This window comes from Rutidosis leptorrhynchoides, chromosome 4 (genome assembly GCF_046630445.1).
Source record: "Rutidosis leptorrhynchoides isolate AG116_Rl617_1_P2 chromosome 4, CSIRO_AGI_Rlap_v1, whole genome shotgun sequence".
Classification (NCBI taxonomy): domain Eukaryota; kingdom Viridiplantae; phylum Streptophyta; class Magnoliopsida; order Asterales; family Asteraceae; genus Rutidosis; species Rutidosis leptorrhynchoides.
Window position 1 is genome coordinate 231,632,613 of NC_092336.1, and position 17,917 is coordinate 231,650,529.

Sequence of the window (17,917 nt, forward strand, 5' to 3'; positions counted from 1 at the left end):
TTCAACAAATTCAATTATGAAAGTAACGGAACCTCTAAGTATGGAAGATCGAATGAGAGCCACACACACGGGCCAAGGTCACGCCATTGTTAAGCCAGACATTAATGCGCCAGATTATGAAATCAAAGGACAAATCCTACACATGGTAACTAATCAATACCAATATAGTGGTACGCCAAAAGAAGATCCAAATGAACATCTTCGAACCTTTAATAGGATCTGTACTCTATTCAAACTTAGAGAAGTTGAGGATGAACAAATCTATCTCATGTTGTTTCCCTGGACTTTAAAGGGAGAAGCCAAAGATTGGTTAGGATCGTTACCTGAAGGGGCGATTGACACATGGGATGTTTTAGTTGAGAAATTTCTTAAAAGATTCTTTCCGGCATCTAAAGCCGTGAGACTTTAAGGAGAAATTGTTACGTTCGCGCAAAAGCCAAATGAAACTTTATATGAAGCGTGGACAAGATTTGAAAAGTTGATGAGAGGATGTCCTCAACATGGCTTAGACACCTATCAAATAGTACAAATATTCTACCAAGGATACGATATTACCACATAAAAAGACATCGACACAGCAGCTGGTGGTTCCATTATGAAGAAAACCGCAACCGAAGCTCACAAGATAATTGATAATACAGCCTCCCACTCTCATGAGTGGCATCAGGAAAAAGATATATTTCATTCATCTAAAGCGGCTAGAGCCGATTCTATCCATGACTTTGATTCCGTTTCCGCAAAAATAGATGCTTTCGAGAGACGAATGGAAAAGATGAATAAAGATATTCACGCAATACAAATCAGCTGTGAGCAATTCGGTGGACCACACTTAACGAAAGATTGTCACATTGAGCAAACGATGAAACAACGAGAGAATGTTTCCTACATGAACCAAAGGCCGGGAAATAATTATCAAAATAATTATCAACCGCCAAGGCCAAACTTCAATTGATATTAAAACATTCTTTACAATCCAAATGGACCCAACAATAACTCGTATAACCAACAAGGTCCAAATAACCAACCAACTTAAAACAACACTTTCAATCAACAAAGACCTGGATTGTATAAACTACCATAACAAACCGAAGAGAAAAAGCCAAATCTTGAAGAAATGATGACAAAGCTAATGGAATCTCAAACACAATTTATTACATCTCAAACCCAAACAAATGAGAGGTTTGATCAGTCATTAAGAACTCAACAAGCTTTCATTTTGAATCTAGAAAAACACGTAGGTACTCTTGCTAGCATGATGAGTGAGAGGGAACAAGGAAAGTTACCGAGTGATACTGAAGTAAATCCTCGAAATGAGAATGTTAATATGGTATCAACGAATTCTGAAAAAACATCATCAGAAGATGAGAAGGTTTTCGATGTGAGTAACAATGAAGAAGTTACAACACCACCACCACCACCACCACCACCCGAGTATGTAAAGCCAGTGGTGGCACCATACAGACCAACCAACCCATTTCCAAGAAAAGGAGTTGAGTATGAGCAAGTGATAGGTAATAAAGTTTGTGATACCTCTGGACAGAAGAAGAAGAATAAAAAAATACAAGAAACAAAAACCATAAAAATAAACCCGGTGAAGACAGTTCCACCAAAACTTCCAGCCAGTTTGGGTGATCCGGGTAAATTTATTGTTCCTTGTCTACTTAATGATTATGTCATGTATGATGCACTAGCAGATTTAGGTGCGAGTCTGAGTATTATGCCTCTTTCGTTATATAAGAGATTAGGAGTAGGTGAGTTAAGTCCAACGGAAATGAGTGTTCGACTCTTCGATCAAATCATTAGGCACCCAGTTGTAATTGCTGACAACCTACCCGTTCAAGTGGGTAATTTAACCTTTCTAGTTGAATTTGTTGTTATTGACATAGAAGAGGAGTCAAACATTCCTCTAATTTTAGGTTGACCATTCTTAGCATCCACCGGGGCGTTTATTGATGTAACAGAAGGTAGAATGACACTTAGTAATGGTGAAAAATAGATCACCTTTGTGAATCGAAAGTCTAAATCTCCACCAACCAAAACCGTTGAACCAATAAAAATGATTGGTAAAAACCATATTGTTTTACCAGCTCCAACGGTAGTGCTTAACAATAATAAAACGCCTAAGTGTGGGGAAAATGAAATAACACCTAATGATGACCTGATAACAAAGAACCCCGTTGTTGATACGAAATTAAATGACCCCGTTATTAACATTTCAATGAAGAAACTTATTAAATAGATTCGCGTTGCTAGAACCAAGGGGAACTCTAAGTTATGTAACCGGTTAGTATCCAATCTATCGCCTAAAGAAAAGGCGAAACTAGTTGAATTTGTGAATATTACACAGGAATCTGACCAATGGCTTAAAGCAAAAGTCACAGATATGCAAGTTGATTATGGTCCAAGAGAAATTGACGATGAAGTTAATCACAATTTCGACACCACAGCTACCTAAGTGTGGGGAGATTCAAATGTTCTAAAAAGAAAATGCTGTCTAGAGTTAGTTGTTCTGTTCTCGTGTAGTTCCGAGAATGGAATCTGATTCGTCTTTTCCACTAGCAAACAATAAAGAACTAGTTTTCTCCCCTCATTCTAAATTTTTTGTTTTATAGGTTTTATATGAAATTTATATGCATTTTTAAATTTAAGTTTTGTGTGAATTTAAAAACAAAATTTACTTTATTTCATTAAGTTTAAAAAAAATGATTTCTAAAATTCGTCGTAAGTTAAAGACTAGGTCATGGAACCGAAATTGCTTTACCCAAGGACGGGGCGAAAAATTTTGTTATCATTATTTTAATATTATTGATCTAAAGTATGCCAAAAATATTATATGAACGTGGGGTTATATACCAAACTTCAAAAATATATATTATATATGTTTGTAGTTTATCTTATGTATAAAACAGGGTAAAACAGCGCACTTTCAAAGACTGACATTAAGTTCAGCAAAAGCTACTAATTTTAACGACAAGACGTAAAATATCAAATGTGATATAAAACAATATGTTTGCAAACTCGGTATTTTTAATCATTTTTCTACACTAATCACCCTCATTAATTTAAATTTTTACTAATTTCTTGCAAATGAGGGCATTGCAAGATCTCAAGTGTGGGGAAGGGTTATAAATTCTCTCAGGTTTACACTTAGTTTAATTGAAAAATTTTTAACTAAATGAATTCAAAATCATGTTTATACATATTTATGAACGATAAAACTAGGTTATAATACCGAAATTATTGTTACCTCGGAGAGAACATAAATGAAGAAACAACCCAAAACGCTTGAATTCATTTAAAATGGAATAAAGGAGAATAAAAAGGCAAAGAAAAGAATAAATAAAAGCTAAGTGTGGGAAGAATTTACCAAGTTCTTCAAAACATATATCACATACTTGTACAAGATTATTGCAGGTACTTTTGCTTTGGACTAAACTAATCAGTTTTACCCGATTTACTGTAATATATTTGAAAGAAAGGTGGATCTACATGATGAATCAATTCCATCATTAAAAGGAAGTAAAGTCTTCCGAAAAAGACACGCGCTTCTTGATTTAGGTCAGGAAGTTGTCGTCCAGACCAGCTGTAGGTTGACGAAAAATCTAAAAAAGTCATCTCTAAAATCAGCAGGAAATCCACGGACTTCAGCATCAAACAGGGTCGCCAAGTGGTCAGACTTATCCGAACCATGAGAGGATCTGTCTAGTAAAATGGTAAGGGCGCCGTGCAAATTAGCTTGATAAGACTAATGAATCAGACCCCCAGAAAGGATAATCTCCTTAAAGATTTAAAATCAGCTTTTAAGACTGATATTACTCAATCCTTGAGATTGACTTTAAAGATTGAGAATTACAAACTCATAGAATTCGATGATATCTAAACTCGAGCTTGAACGAGAAAATATTTTGATCAAATTAAAACCGATTTGTTTTCTGAAAACCTATTTTCAATGCGTTCATTACCATTGAACGTAAAATCCTAAGTATTCACCGAAATTCATTAGGTCACCTGAACCAAATCGGGTGTCAACCGTAAGAACGGTGGTTACATAGCATGGTTGAAGACAGGACCTTGTGCCAGACCGAAAAACTATAGGGTGATCTTTACTATTGCTCCTACAAAGGATAGTAATTGCATCCGACACGTTGTGGACCATGAACATCTGCATGTCATTAGACATTGCCTTAACAGTTGCTTGTTCATCACTTTCCTTTACAACCGGACGGTAGTTTACCGAAAGGTAATATACGGAGCAAGTAAACTGGACGTGTGCTTTCTGAATACAAGGTTAGCAAGTGGGTGACACAAAACCTCAAGTTTTGAGCTAAAATTTTAAAATCTGAAACCTACGCAACCCACAAAAACATTTTGCAAACACCGGTGAAGGGTTATTTCAGAAAACTTATCTAGGGTAAAAGCTAGAATGAATTTTCAAAAGATCAAATGTTTTCATAAAGATCCAATTTCCTTAAAGGATCTACATTTTCATAGTCATGTGGAACTGTAAACCACATCGTTACTATCATTGTTTATACCGCCGTATTAAAATCACTGATGTATAAAGTGTGAGAATAAAAAAGTGATTCGAGTGAAGTGTGATTTAATTTCAAGTTCTGTATTGCTTGAGGACAAGCAACGTTCAAGTGTGGGGATATTTGATAATGTTAAAAAGGAACATATATTTAGTATCAATATCCTTCCAATATGTAAAGCTTTTAGTTGTAATTATTCTATTTTTAAGTTGTAATCATTTAAATAAATAAATATGAAGACGAAGCACGAAGATTAAAGAATTGCTGAAAAAGTGCCACTAAAGCTGAAAAAGTGCCACTAAAGTCATAGTGCACTCAAAAGTGCCACTAAAAGTGAGTTAAAGACTTGCGCGAATTTTGGGAGTTAAGGAAAATAATTTTTTGTCCAAATTACAAATCGCGAAACATAAAGTACAAGATATTAAAGAGTACGAAAAGACGTTCGAAAATCTGGAACTGAGACATAAACCGAGCATCAACGCGCGAGACAACGGACCTAAAATTACAAGTCAACTACGCACAAGAATATAATATAATATAGATATAATTATATTATTATATAAAATTATATATATTATATTATATATATATATTAAATTAAGCAGCCGCCCACGTTTTAATCAACATGTGAGCTGATCCAGCTGGCCATGCGATCGTATGGCCAGGAAGCCTATATCTCATCTGATCGCATGAGCCCTAAAGGCTGGCCAAGTCCTATAAATTGCAACATTTTCGGCCGAGTTCAGTGCACCTCTTCACACTCTTCTTTCTTTCTTTCTTTCTTTCTATAATTCATATTTATATTTATATTTATAATTATAATTTTAATTTAAGTTAATAATAATAAGGTTATTGTAAGAAATGTTTTACGGGTTTTAAAAGTCGAAACTCTGTCCGTGTAACGCTACGCGATTAATAACCACTGTAAGCTATGTTCTTCCTTTTTAAATTAATGTCTCGTAACTAAGTTATTATTATGCTTATTTGAGTCAAAGTAATCGTGATGTTGGACTAAATATTAAAACGGGGTTATTGGATTTTGTACCATAATTAGGGTTTGGACAAAAGACCGAACTTCTGGACATTTGACTATGGACCATTAATAGATGGGGGGTATTGTCTAATCGAATGACAACTCATTGGAATCTGTCGAACCTATCTTCAAATTAGTTAATCTAATAATTATTAAATGATTATGCATGTCCTATTTAGTGAGGTTTATACGACATCTTTTACAATCATTTAATTAATTATTCGGGTTGGGTAATTGATTATTCAAACTGATCAAGTGGGTAAATTAATATTCATATCTCATTAAAAAGGGGGTGGATTACATACAAGGGTAATTGGTGTAATTGTTAACAAAGTATTAAAACCTTGGATTTTACGCAGTCGATAACCTGGTGTAATTATTAACAAAGTATTAAAACCTCATTACTGTTTGAATCCCTAATTAGTTGGAATATTTGACTTCGGGTATAAGGTTAATTTGACGAGCATCTTATAATTATGACCGATGGACTATTATGGGCAAAAACCAGATAGGTATCAAATAATCCAGGACAAAGGACAATTAACCCAGAGTAATAAATTAAAATCAAAATGTCAAACATCATGGTTACGGAAGTTTAAATAAGCATAATTGTGTTATTTAATATCTCATCATACTTTTATTTACTGTCATTTTATTTATTGTCACTTTAATTTTGTCATTTATTTTACGCATTTTAATTATCGTCATTTATTTTTACGCTTTATTTAAAATCGACAAATCGGTCATTAAATGGTAAAACCCTCCTTTTATATATTATTATTACTATATATAATTATATATATTTTATATAAATATAGTTGTATAAAAATATAGTACGTAATCACTAGCTCCATGTGGAACGAACCGGACTTACTAAAAACTACACTACTCTACGATTAGGTACACTGCCTATAGTGTTGTAGCAAGGTTTAGGTATATCCCATCTGTAGATAAATAATAAAACTTGTGTAATTTTTATCGTATTTCGTAATAAAAAATATAGTATTTCATACACCTCCGCTGCACACATCAGTATTACTCTATTATTCAGCAATTCTCCCTATATATATATAATAGCTGAATGGATAGTATACATTTAGATATGCTAATGTTTGTTAATGAATAATGAAATTTAGTAATATTTACCTTTTCTTACATTTCTTTTGATTACAAAATTGCAACTCAATGCAAATTTAAGAATTTACCACTGATCGAACAATAGACTCATTTAAACCAAACATTTTATTAGAAAATCTTGTACATATACTACATTGAAAAAGTCAAATACATACAATTTACCATGATAAGTGAACCATCTTTTAAGGTTGTTACTTGTGACGCGCAACTTCAAATACAATCAAATTTGAATTGGACAAATTAGTTTATTGTAAACTACAATGTTCCATTACTAAACAAGATTAAAGAACCTACACATCGAACGATAAATGTATTCGATTACGATAGTTATTTACCAAACATCAACGTCAACTATTAAATACGAACATAATTTACATATCATAATATAAAATTCTTACAGACATGAGTAAATTTACAACATAAATTGTTCTCCGGTGAGGAACTTACAAGTTAACAAAAGATGTACATGTGCAATTCGTACATACACTATAACTACTCCACAAATTAGAGTTAAAGTTGCACTATCAAAAGACTATTGAACCGAATGAGATTGTTAAAGTGGGTGGCCTCCAACCATGACCATGAAAAAACTCCTGAACCGATGGGAGAACCCAATCATACACCTATCACCCACATTGTACCCATTCATACCCACAAAGTTCACCCAGCCTTCTGAAACTAAAAGCTGTTTTTTGGTTACATCTGTGGCCTGTTTTAAGCCCCGCCAATGGAATCTCCCATCCATATCCAAGCATAGATAGGTGCAGTCAGCTTCGAGTTATCGGGTGCGATTAAAGTCCTCAGGTAGTTCCTAAATGACATTGACATATTATTTGTTAAAGATTTCATAAATATTTGTCAATGCTATATAAACAAATACGTTTAACTGTTTCTCTAATAAAGTAATGGTGTATCCTATCGTATACACGCATAAAGGCATAATATTCGCATGAAATTAGCATCAGGAACATTGGGAACAACAGTTTTGTGAAACTTTCCATCCAGCGTTATCCGCTGTGCAGGCTACCTCCGTCATGCGCAAGCCCTGAAGGCCGACTAGCGCTTAAGCCCTGACCGGAGAGCGTCACATCCAGCGTAAATATCGGATCACGAATAACAGAATGCAGCATCATCTGACACGTGTCCTCGAGTACTCCGGTGGATCTATCACTATAAATAGACCCCTTAGGTCATCATTTTACACATTCAGACACTATGATAACTTGTGACCAGAGATTTCACCTTTCTCTCTCACATAGTATTTTCTCTCACTAGCAGTCATCAGGCTAGTAGCTCTACGCTCAGCGGACTAAGATTGATTAAGCCACCCCACAGGTTTCTATACCTGTGTACCGGCTCTGCAGGGATTATTTCCCGAGAGTAAACATTAATCGGCAACATTCCCCCACTTTTAGATAGATACTTCTAGTATTTGTGCTAACACACTAAGCCTGACCTCATAAGGAAATAGGTGTCAACAATGGAGCCATCTACTAATGTTAAGAACACGCAGAATGGAAAAGGAACAAAAACAACTGAAGCCCCATCCACAAGTGTACTCAAAACATTTAACAATCCATTAACCGAAAGCATGACAACTTATCCGCCAATACATGAAGAAGATGCATCTGTTCAGCCACCGGAAGGCACAATTGAAGAAACAGTAACTGAAACCGCAGAAAGGCTTAAACATTTGGCCACAAATCCAGGGAAAAGGCCAATAATTGAAGAAATAGCAACCAAAAGTGCAGAAAGGCGTCAAAATATCGTTCTTAATCCAGGGAAGCGACCATTGATGCAACCACGACGATGTCCACCATTTACATCTTTTCGACGGATAACGGATGGTAAAGACAAGAAAATTATGAAGAAGCAATCTATATCAAATGATTCTGAAGAATAGAATTATAAGAAAGAGGAGTTCATGTCTGAGAAGAAAGCAGCATTACTTTTAAATGGAATCCTTAAGCAGACAGCTCCGGCAAAATATAAGCAACGCTTAGTGCAGCCCGTCGTCCGCGCTGTGGCTGTAGATAATTTTTTCGCTCTAATTACTGGAGAGCAAGCTACAAAGCCGCCAGCTATGGCAGAATCTACTCAGTGCTTCATTGATCGAATTGCTAACTATCCGTTGCCTAAAAATCTTGGCATACCGGCAATTGGAGTATATGATGGTACTACAGATCCTGAAGTTTTTATTACCATGTTTGGAGGTGCAATGAGGTTGCAGCATTGGGATGATGAGGTAGCTTGTCATATGTTTCCTATGGTGTTACAGAAAATGGCAAGGGAATGATTTGCTAGTTTACCGTTAAGAAGTATAACAAGTTATTTGGACCTTCGTACAAAGTTTGTTATGCAATATCAAAATCTTCGTAGCTGCACTTTCACACATCTTGATGCACATGAAATAACGATGCATCATAATGAATCCTTGCGTAATTTCATGAAGAGATACACGCTTGAAGCACAAAAAATACCTGACTGTCCAGAGTCGCAACTAGTATCTGGTTTTATTTTCTGTTTGGATCAGCGAAGGTTTAGTGCACTTGTTCATACGTTAAGGTATGACCTGCCAAAAACTCTGCACCAAGCATTGGAAGTGGCACAAAAGCATGTCCGAGCCGGCGAGCGAGGTTTAGACAAGTTTGATAGTAACAACAACAGTTCCAAACCGCACAACGGAGGACGATACTTTGATCAAACCAAAAGGAGAAATGACAATTCCAATGGCGGTTGGAGAGGCAACACTCATCCCAATGATTTTCACCATAACGAGAGGCCTTTAGAGAGACATCTGTTGATAATGGAGTTAACCAAAACTCCTAAGGAGATTCTTTTCACTGAACCTATTCGATCCGCTTTCAATCCTCCAGCACCTATGGAGGAAAGAGATGGCCCAAGAAGTGAACTATGGTGTGACTTTCGTAAGGCGTGGGGTCATGACACAGATAATTGCAAGTCTTTGATGAGGGAAATCATTGCAAAGATTAAGGCAGGGGAGTTAAATCACTTGTTACCAGGAAAGCAATACAAAAGAAATGATCCTAAAAAGAAATTTGCATGGCAGAAAAGTGATGGTCGAAGAGGACATCGAGATGAGAATCAAATAAGGGAATAGCATGGCAGAAGATAAAATAGAAACCAATACGGAGAACGTGAACCAACTCCAGAAGTGGTAATCAAAATGGTGTGGTTCAATGATAGTTGCTATGCAAATGGTGAGCAATCAGACAACAATGTTGAAGGTTGGAGATATGCTCCAATCATTTTTCAATCAATTCAAAATTGGACTTTATCCGTCCAGCCAGTGGTCATATAAGCAGAAATTGCAAACAAGTTCATCAGCCGTATCTACACGGATACAGGCAGTGAAGCCGACATCATCTATTGGTATTGTTGGAGAACTTTCCCAAGGCACATACAGAATAGGGCTCGGCGGACAAATTTGAAGGTTTCAGGATTGACAGGAACACCGGTGAACGCCATAGGGCGAATTCGTTTAGAGGTTGTTATGGGAACATTCCCATTGCTGAGAACTGAAACAATTGATTTCACTATTTTGGAAGGAACTTCTCGGTTTAATGTCCTTTTCGAAAGGACATCGTTGGCAAAGTTTGGAGCAATTGCATCCACTGCTCATGCGGAGATCAGATTTCCAACTCCTAACGGAGTGGGTGCCATACATTCACAGTATGTAGCCCCAACTAGAGAACGGTCTACATTTGCAAATTTGCTAGAGGACAGGGCAAATAAGAGAAGGCATAATCGATTGTTCAGAGATGATGAAGTTCATGAGCTTTTTATACTGTAATCAACTATTCAGGCCGGTCAGCGCAAGGCGCTTGGCGTATGAAGAGCAAATTTTAGCATTTTATGAAGAGCAAATTCTATCATTTTATTGTACACCATTGTAGTTACGCTACAAAGCATATGTTTACAACATCATACATTAAACTTTCATAATATACTAATTATGCCTGACCCACCTAAATTCATAATGAATTGTTTATGTAATGCGCACTATCAATCAATAAAATTTTATCTTTTTCTTATGCAAAGTGCTGCCTGTGACAAATGTAAAACATTGCATTTATATCCTGCCCACAGAAGGAGAGTATTTTTATACTTCCAATGGTAGATGCTCTTGTGCCGGCCAGCAAAAGGCGCAAGGGATCGGCTAGAAAACGTTAAGATTTTACTAGAACGCACCGAGGCAAAATGAAAAACTAGATACTTGTCATGACAAATATTATAAAGACTTACTTCACAAAACAAAAGAAGTTCCTATACTATATGAAGGCAAAAGTATTTCACAATTCTTTCTCATAAACTTTATGACGGAAGGCGTATGGCGGAACGGTTACTAATTCATCACTACTCTTCAAAAAAAATTCCTCATTAATTTCATGACGGAAAGCGTATGATGGACTTTAATGTCCTGCAAATTATTTGAAGGCATAATATTTGCAAAGTATAAATTCAATATTGTATATGTTGTTAATTCAGAAGAAATTAACACTGCAAGGCATCTTCATAAGATTTATATCAAACACTTTTTCATATATCTTATTAAGTTATGCAATACACAATCATACATAGAGAATTTATCATATGCTTGGTGCACAGCAGGTTTATTTTTTAGCAAGAAAAATCCAAGTATTTAGGGTGAGCATAAAGCCAAACATAATCATAAAAGTGGCAACATAGAAGGTTTACATAAGATAGATAAATTTATTACAATCATTGTTCATAAGTTATTACAAGAGTTCATGCAAATTCAACACCAAGAACATCCTTGGCAGACGATTATTCCCTATTACACACATCATCAAAAATGTCAATCTTAAGGTTTATTAGTTTATCCCTTGTCTCATTGACTCTCTCCAGGGTTCCGGGATGCGTCAGGTTAGCAATGGCAGGAGGAAGAGGCTGGTTTGGGGCAAGGCGTTTGGTTACTTTGTTGGTAACATCAGAAATGGAATGAGTGACCATAGCATCAACATAATCATTGTAAGGATTCCCAACAAGTTGAGATCCAAGAACCTTAGCTATTACACCCGGTATCCCCTTCTTCAGTTCAGCAAAATTACCTTCATCGGCCTCCACCATGCGTAGGAGTTCAGCAGGCTTCGTTTCTCAACATTCAACTCTAGCTTTAAGGCATTCAGCTGACTCTCCAGTTCACTAACCTTCAACTTCTCATCTTCAACCTTCTTCTTCTCAACTTCCACCACTCTCTCATTCTCCTCTCGCAAGATAGCAGCAACATTCTGAGCACCTTTTAACTCAGCTTCTTTAGCTTTCAAAGCTTCTTGAGTTTTGGTCAAGGCACGTTCAGCTTCAGTAGCTCTTTTGCGAGCATTTGCACCTTCAGCCCTTTCAGTACGGGCTATCTCAAGAATGGATTCCTGATGCTGCTGCAATTGCAAAGAAGACCGTAGGTGGTTCATCAACAACACAGCAGCTGCAGCAGTTGACTGCCTAAGTTGTTCAGAACGGAGAGCGGTGAAGTGTGGATTCAGCTCTGGAACAGCACAACCCTGCAAAAGAAGAACATTACGGTCAATATCAACAATTCATATAAATAAAGCGCAAGCACATAGTTTTAATATTAATGATACTTTTAATAATAATAATGATAAAAATAAAAAAAACGATATTTTTTATCTAAATTAATATCCTAAAATATTTTAATTTCACCATGATACTTATACTCATTATTTCCTAAATCGATTTGTTTAATAGCTTTTTGTCCTCTTTTATATCGAATTCATAATAATGATAATAATAGTAATCATAATAATTAGATGATACTAATATTAGTATTAATGATAATGATACTAATAATAATAATTATAATAATACTAATGATAATACTAATAATTATTATAATGATAATCTATCTATATTCTATATCTATATTCTATATCTATATCTATATCTATCTATCTATATTCTATATCATATATAATAACCGAGTCAAATTTAGCTAATCAACTTTTAAAAGATTGACATGGCAAAAAAATAACCATTAGATCAACTCCTATCCTTCAATAATAGTCATTATATATTATATACCTATATCTAAAAGGTAAAGGGAAAATGAATAGTACTATTTCTTTTTCAATTTCTACAAACTTAACCCCCTAACTTTCATTAAAATACAAATCGAACCCCCACTTTATACGTATATTTTTTTCTCAAATTTCACAAGCTTAACTCTCTAACTTTTATTAAAATACAAATCAAACCCCCACTTTACTAACTTTTTTTTTTTTTACTAATATTCAAATTTCACAAACTTAACCCACTAACTTTTATTAAAATACAAATCGAACCCCCACTTTACTAACTTTTTTTTTAAAATAAAACACTGACGCTAAAAGAAGCAACTTTCACAAAAGGAACAACCCTTCAATGTTATGTCAAAAAAAATTCTTTTTTACAAAATAGATCAAAACTTTTTTTTAACTCGCATTCAAAACGGAGCCCCCCGGCGCTAAGCGAGGGCTCCACAACTAGTTGATTCTATTGATCAGTCAACAATTGTGTCTCTTATCATTCTATTTGTTTATTGACACCATTGCCCTTTCAATATCCTGACTGTAACAAAAAATATGGGTCATACTTTGATTCTTTCACTTCATCCAAAACAAGAAAATAAACACACTCGTATTCTTTCTGGCGGAACATAAAAAATCAATCAATAACAAAACCCTTTCTTTCCATTAGAGGACCTCACTAAATATTTATCACAGGTTTTGATAAATTCGATCTCCTTAGTAGCGCTGATGAACACGGTGTCTCTGTATCTATTCAATTCACGAATCTGCTTCAATTTAAGCTGACTTTCAAATTAGGGTTTTCAAATTCATTCAATCACGATGCAGTTTAGTTTAAAGGTATGATGGTTACAACCTTTATGTTTTAAAATTTATATTAAAATTATAAATTCTATTTTTCATGATATAAAATCCTCGAATCTTATTATCTTTAAATTGTTTCTGATTTCCGATATTGATAATAATATATTAGAATGATTCTTCAGTTTTGATCTATCTTCAATTTGATACTCCGTATTTCATTATTATCTGTTCATACGTATATGCAGATTCGCACATCTTCTATGCTTGTGATACGAACATCTTGTGTTAAAATAAGAGTAATTAAGATTAGTAATTAAACTCGCTGGAAAGTGTGTGCCTATGATCACGGTTTCAGGATAATCATCCTAAGTTTATTGCTAAACAGGTATCAAATCGTTGTTGAAATTGTTATTGGTATATGGTTTATGATTATGCATATAAGATGTTTGATTAAATGCTTGTGTGGAGTGATAATGTCATGTGTTGTGGCTATCTATATGTACAACATTAAAATGTGATAAGTTATAAGATGTGTCAAAGTTCAATCTGATAGTTTTTTTTTTTTATTGAATTCGATCGATTTGTAGCAACGTTTTTATATTTTTCATACATAATCATATATCAATTTCATAATTCATCTTCTTACAGCATCAGTCGCATACTCGATTTCAAGCAATTTAATAATAAGATAACATGTTCATGAATATTTATAATTGTCAAAAACGATATACTTATTTCAATTACATGTTCGTCACTATTAATGGGTGTTTCTTTGTGGAAGATCGACCACGTCATCATTTTATTCGGGTTTGTCATCTTATTTAGTTGTATTTGTTAATTGGAAAATTTTGAGTGTTTGATGGGTCTATAACAACTCTATGCTTACTTGAGTTTTATGATTTTCATGTTGAATGATGATTTGAAATCATGTTTGTTGATGGAGGAATCTTTTTGTTGCTATGTCTCGCGTTCATTCTGAAATGTACTTACCTTTCATCTGATTAAATATATCACATTTCTGATAAAGGAGATTTGAAGTATATTCTGAAGAAATGGATTAAAACGGGTCGGTTCAGTTAAGTGTATTTATGAAGGCATTAAAACGGGTCGGTTCAGTTAAGTGTATTTATGAAATAAATGGATTGATATATGTTTTAAGTCCATCCGAACAATTACCAAATTCTACATTTGCAAGATCGATAATTGTTCGGTTAATTTAATGCTGATGTTTATAAATTGATATTATTAGCCTTCAGTCTTTCAATATGTATGTCATGTTATGATATGTAGTACTGACTATATCATCTATTCATAATTGATCCGTTACGAATAAAGATAACACAACGTATTCGTAAGGATGTTAATTGATATGGGTTTTGTATCATTCAGGAACTATGATCACGAAAAAGTAAAGAACCTTAATACAAAGAATATGGGGAATTAATATTTGATTATCTCTTTCTGTTTTAAGATCATCGGATCATCTTTACATCCTATATGAAAAGATAAAAATGTCTCAATGAATGTTTGATTTTGTGTTATCGTGTTCTATATTATAGTATTATTTTTTTATGTGGCTCTTATGTTTCTTAAAGCGCCTGGTGTTAAGGTTTTTGTGATTAGTACTAAACCTGGTGAAAAAGAAAAAGCTGTTAGTAAACTCGGTGCTAATTCGCTCTTGGTCAGCCGTGAGCAGGCCCAGATCCAGGTAACCCTTTAATTTTAGATATTCATTTGGACACTTTTGATTATGTTATCTGACTTGATATGAATTAACAAATCCAAAATACTAACAACTTAGCCCAGATGAACCAATTCATGTGCATCTAGGAAACAATTTGGTGATCGAAATCCATTTCTAAGTGATTCAATTTTGTGTCAATTTAAACTATTTTGACAGGCTGCTGTGGGTACTATGTTCGGAAAATCTATTTAATTGGTACTCCAACCAAACAACATGAAGTATCAACTTTTACTTTGCTTTCTGGTATGAATCAATTTTAACTAGCTTCAATTTTTAGGTACCAAAGGTCAGTATCGAGGTAACCAAACAATCAATGAGGTTGTGGGTTCAAGTCAATCTTTTAAATTCGTAATGGAGTGTGTGAGTTAATTGTCTTCCTAAATATATTTGATACAATTTTTTTATTTTCTTTAGAACAGAAGGTAAGCAAATTGATTTCCACAGGCTGTCATTTTGAAATTATCCAATGTTATAGTGATTTTAAGTTGATGATAGTTAAATTAAACTACATGCGGTAAATTCAAAAAATTATTGTTAGTGGATCAATATACATGGTTTTAGTAAGCTATTGTCTTTAGGTGGTGATGAAGAATACGATAAAATGTGCAGGTAATCCTGCTATAGTTGCTAAGGAGGATAACGCAATAATGTACAAGATTGTCAACCGTGATTTACAATAATGTTGGCATCCATTGTCAAATGGTAAGTATGTAACTAAATGATTAGTTAAGAATCATCAACATGACACTAAATGAAGAGCTCTTTTACAAAATCGTGGTGGTTAATATCTGTTTTCCTTACACTGTCTTAAGTTTAAATTTGATAACAGTAATGAACTAATGATCTAATTATTTGAATTTGATTGTAGGATAATTTTGATATTTTATTTTATTGAACACATTTGATTCAGCCCTCTCTGCTGCAAGTTTGAAGATTATTAATGGGAAGTAATCACCTAAATTTAGAATTATTCGAATGTTGTTAAATGGTTTCAAGATTTTTTTTCCCATCTTAAATGACGTTTATGCTATAATATTGTTTGATTATGAGCAATTTTGGATGTATTTTTCATCTTTAATCACTAACCTTCAAGTTTTGTGAAACAAATGTTATATACGGTATATGATTAAGAAAGTATACCTATTTGCTTTCTGAGTGTTAAATTTTATTGTACAAGTATGTGATTTGGTGAATGCATAGTGTGAGTTTTATGATATCAAGTCATTGTTGGAGGTCACCATAATAGCTCAATGACTGCACTTTCTTGTGTTGTTGGAGTAATCAATCTTTGGTAGAGTAAGATATATAGTATTTGAATATATTTGACTTTTTTGGATCTCTGTACTTGATCATTCGAGTAAGGTGTTCCTTTATTGAATACTAAACATATCTTTCAATTTACCACTTTCCCCTTACCCGACCGTTTACCCACATAGTTTACTTATTTCTTAGTAGCCAACGTAGTTTACTTATTTCTTAGTTACGCCTTTCTTGAATACTAAACATATCTTTCAATTTACCACTTTCCCCTGACCCGACCGTTTAGTGAAGCGACCCGTCCTAATCCATAAGGACGAATACAATAACATATGGTTTCATTGCGAGGTATTTGACCTCTATATGATACATTTTACAAACATTGCATTCGTTTTTAAAAGACAAACTTCCATTACATCGAAAGTTGACATATATGCATATCCTTTCATAATATATCCAAACTATGAATGACTTAATATTAATCTTGATGAACTCAACGACTCGAATGCAACGTCTTTTGAAATATGTCATGAATGACACCAAGTAATATCTCTAAAATGAGCAAATGCACAGCGGAAGGGTTCTTTCATACCTGAGAATAAACATGCTTTCAAGTGTTAACTAAAAGGTTGGTGAGTTCATTAATTTATCATAATCAATCATTTTCATCATTTTAATAGACCACAAGATTTCCAGATATTTAGTTGTACACGTAACCCGAGTACAAAATAATACGCGTAACCCACGAATTAAAAATCAATCATATGGTGAACACCTGGTAACCGAAATTAACAGAACGCGTCTAGAATATCCCCATCATTCCGGGACTCTCATCGGACATGATAAAATCGAAGTACTAAAGCATCCGTAACCCGGATGAGGTTTGTTAGGCCCAATAGATCTATCTTTAGGATTCGCGTCAATTAGGGTTTCTGTTCCCTAATTCTTAGATTACCAGACTAAAAAGGGTGATATTCGATTAGATAATCCAACCATAGAATGTAGTTTCGATTACTTGTATCTATTTCGTAAAACATTTATAAAAGCAGCGCATGTATTCTCAGTCCCAAAAATATATATTGCAAAAGCATTTAAAAAGGGAGCAAATGAAACTCACTCTACAATATTTTGTAGTAAAAATATTCATACGACGATACTGAACAATGCAGGGTTGGCCTCGGATTCACGAACCTATCATGTATATATATATTAACACACATAAATGTAATCGAACAAATTTATAGATTATATCTTAGATTATATATTTTATATATTTAAAATAATTAATATTTATATAGTTTTATATATATATATATATATATATATATATATATATATATATATA

At 34.1% G+C, this 17,917-nt stretch overlaps 1 long non-coding RNA gene and 1 other non-coding gene across 4 annotated transcripts; one reads left to right on the plus strand and one right to left on the minus strand.

Moving 5' to 3' along the window:
• Positions 1 to 400: 400 nt before the first annotated feature.
• On the minus strand, positions 401 to 507 carry LOC139845862 (small nucleolar RNA R71). The gene has a single exon (XR_011758616.1). It is a non-coding gene; the product is annotated as a small nucleolar RNA R71 (small nucleolar RNA).
• Positions 508 to 13,361: 12,854 nt separating this feature from the next.
• Positions 13,362 to 16,458, plus strand: LOC139843373 (uncharacterized). 3 transcript variants are annotated; one of them, XR_011757545.1, is made up of 3 exons: positions 13,362 to 13,607; positions 13,817 to 16,017; positions 16,184 to 16,458. It is a non-coding gene; the product is annotated as an uncharacterized lncRNA (long non-coding RNA). The 3 variants fall into 3 exon arrangements; XR_011757546.1 differs by having other exon boundaries at positions 13,817 to 13,956; positions 15,167 to 16,458; XR_011757544.1 differs by having other exon boundaries at positions 13,817 to 16,458.
• Positions 16,459 to 17,917: the final 1,459 nt, after the last annotated feature.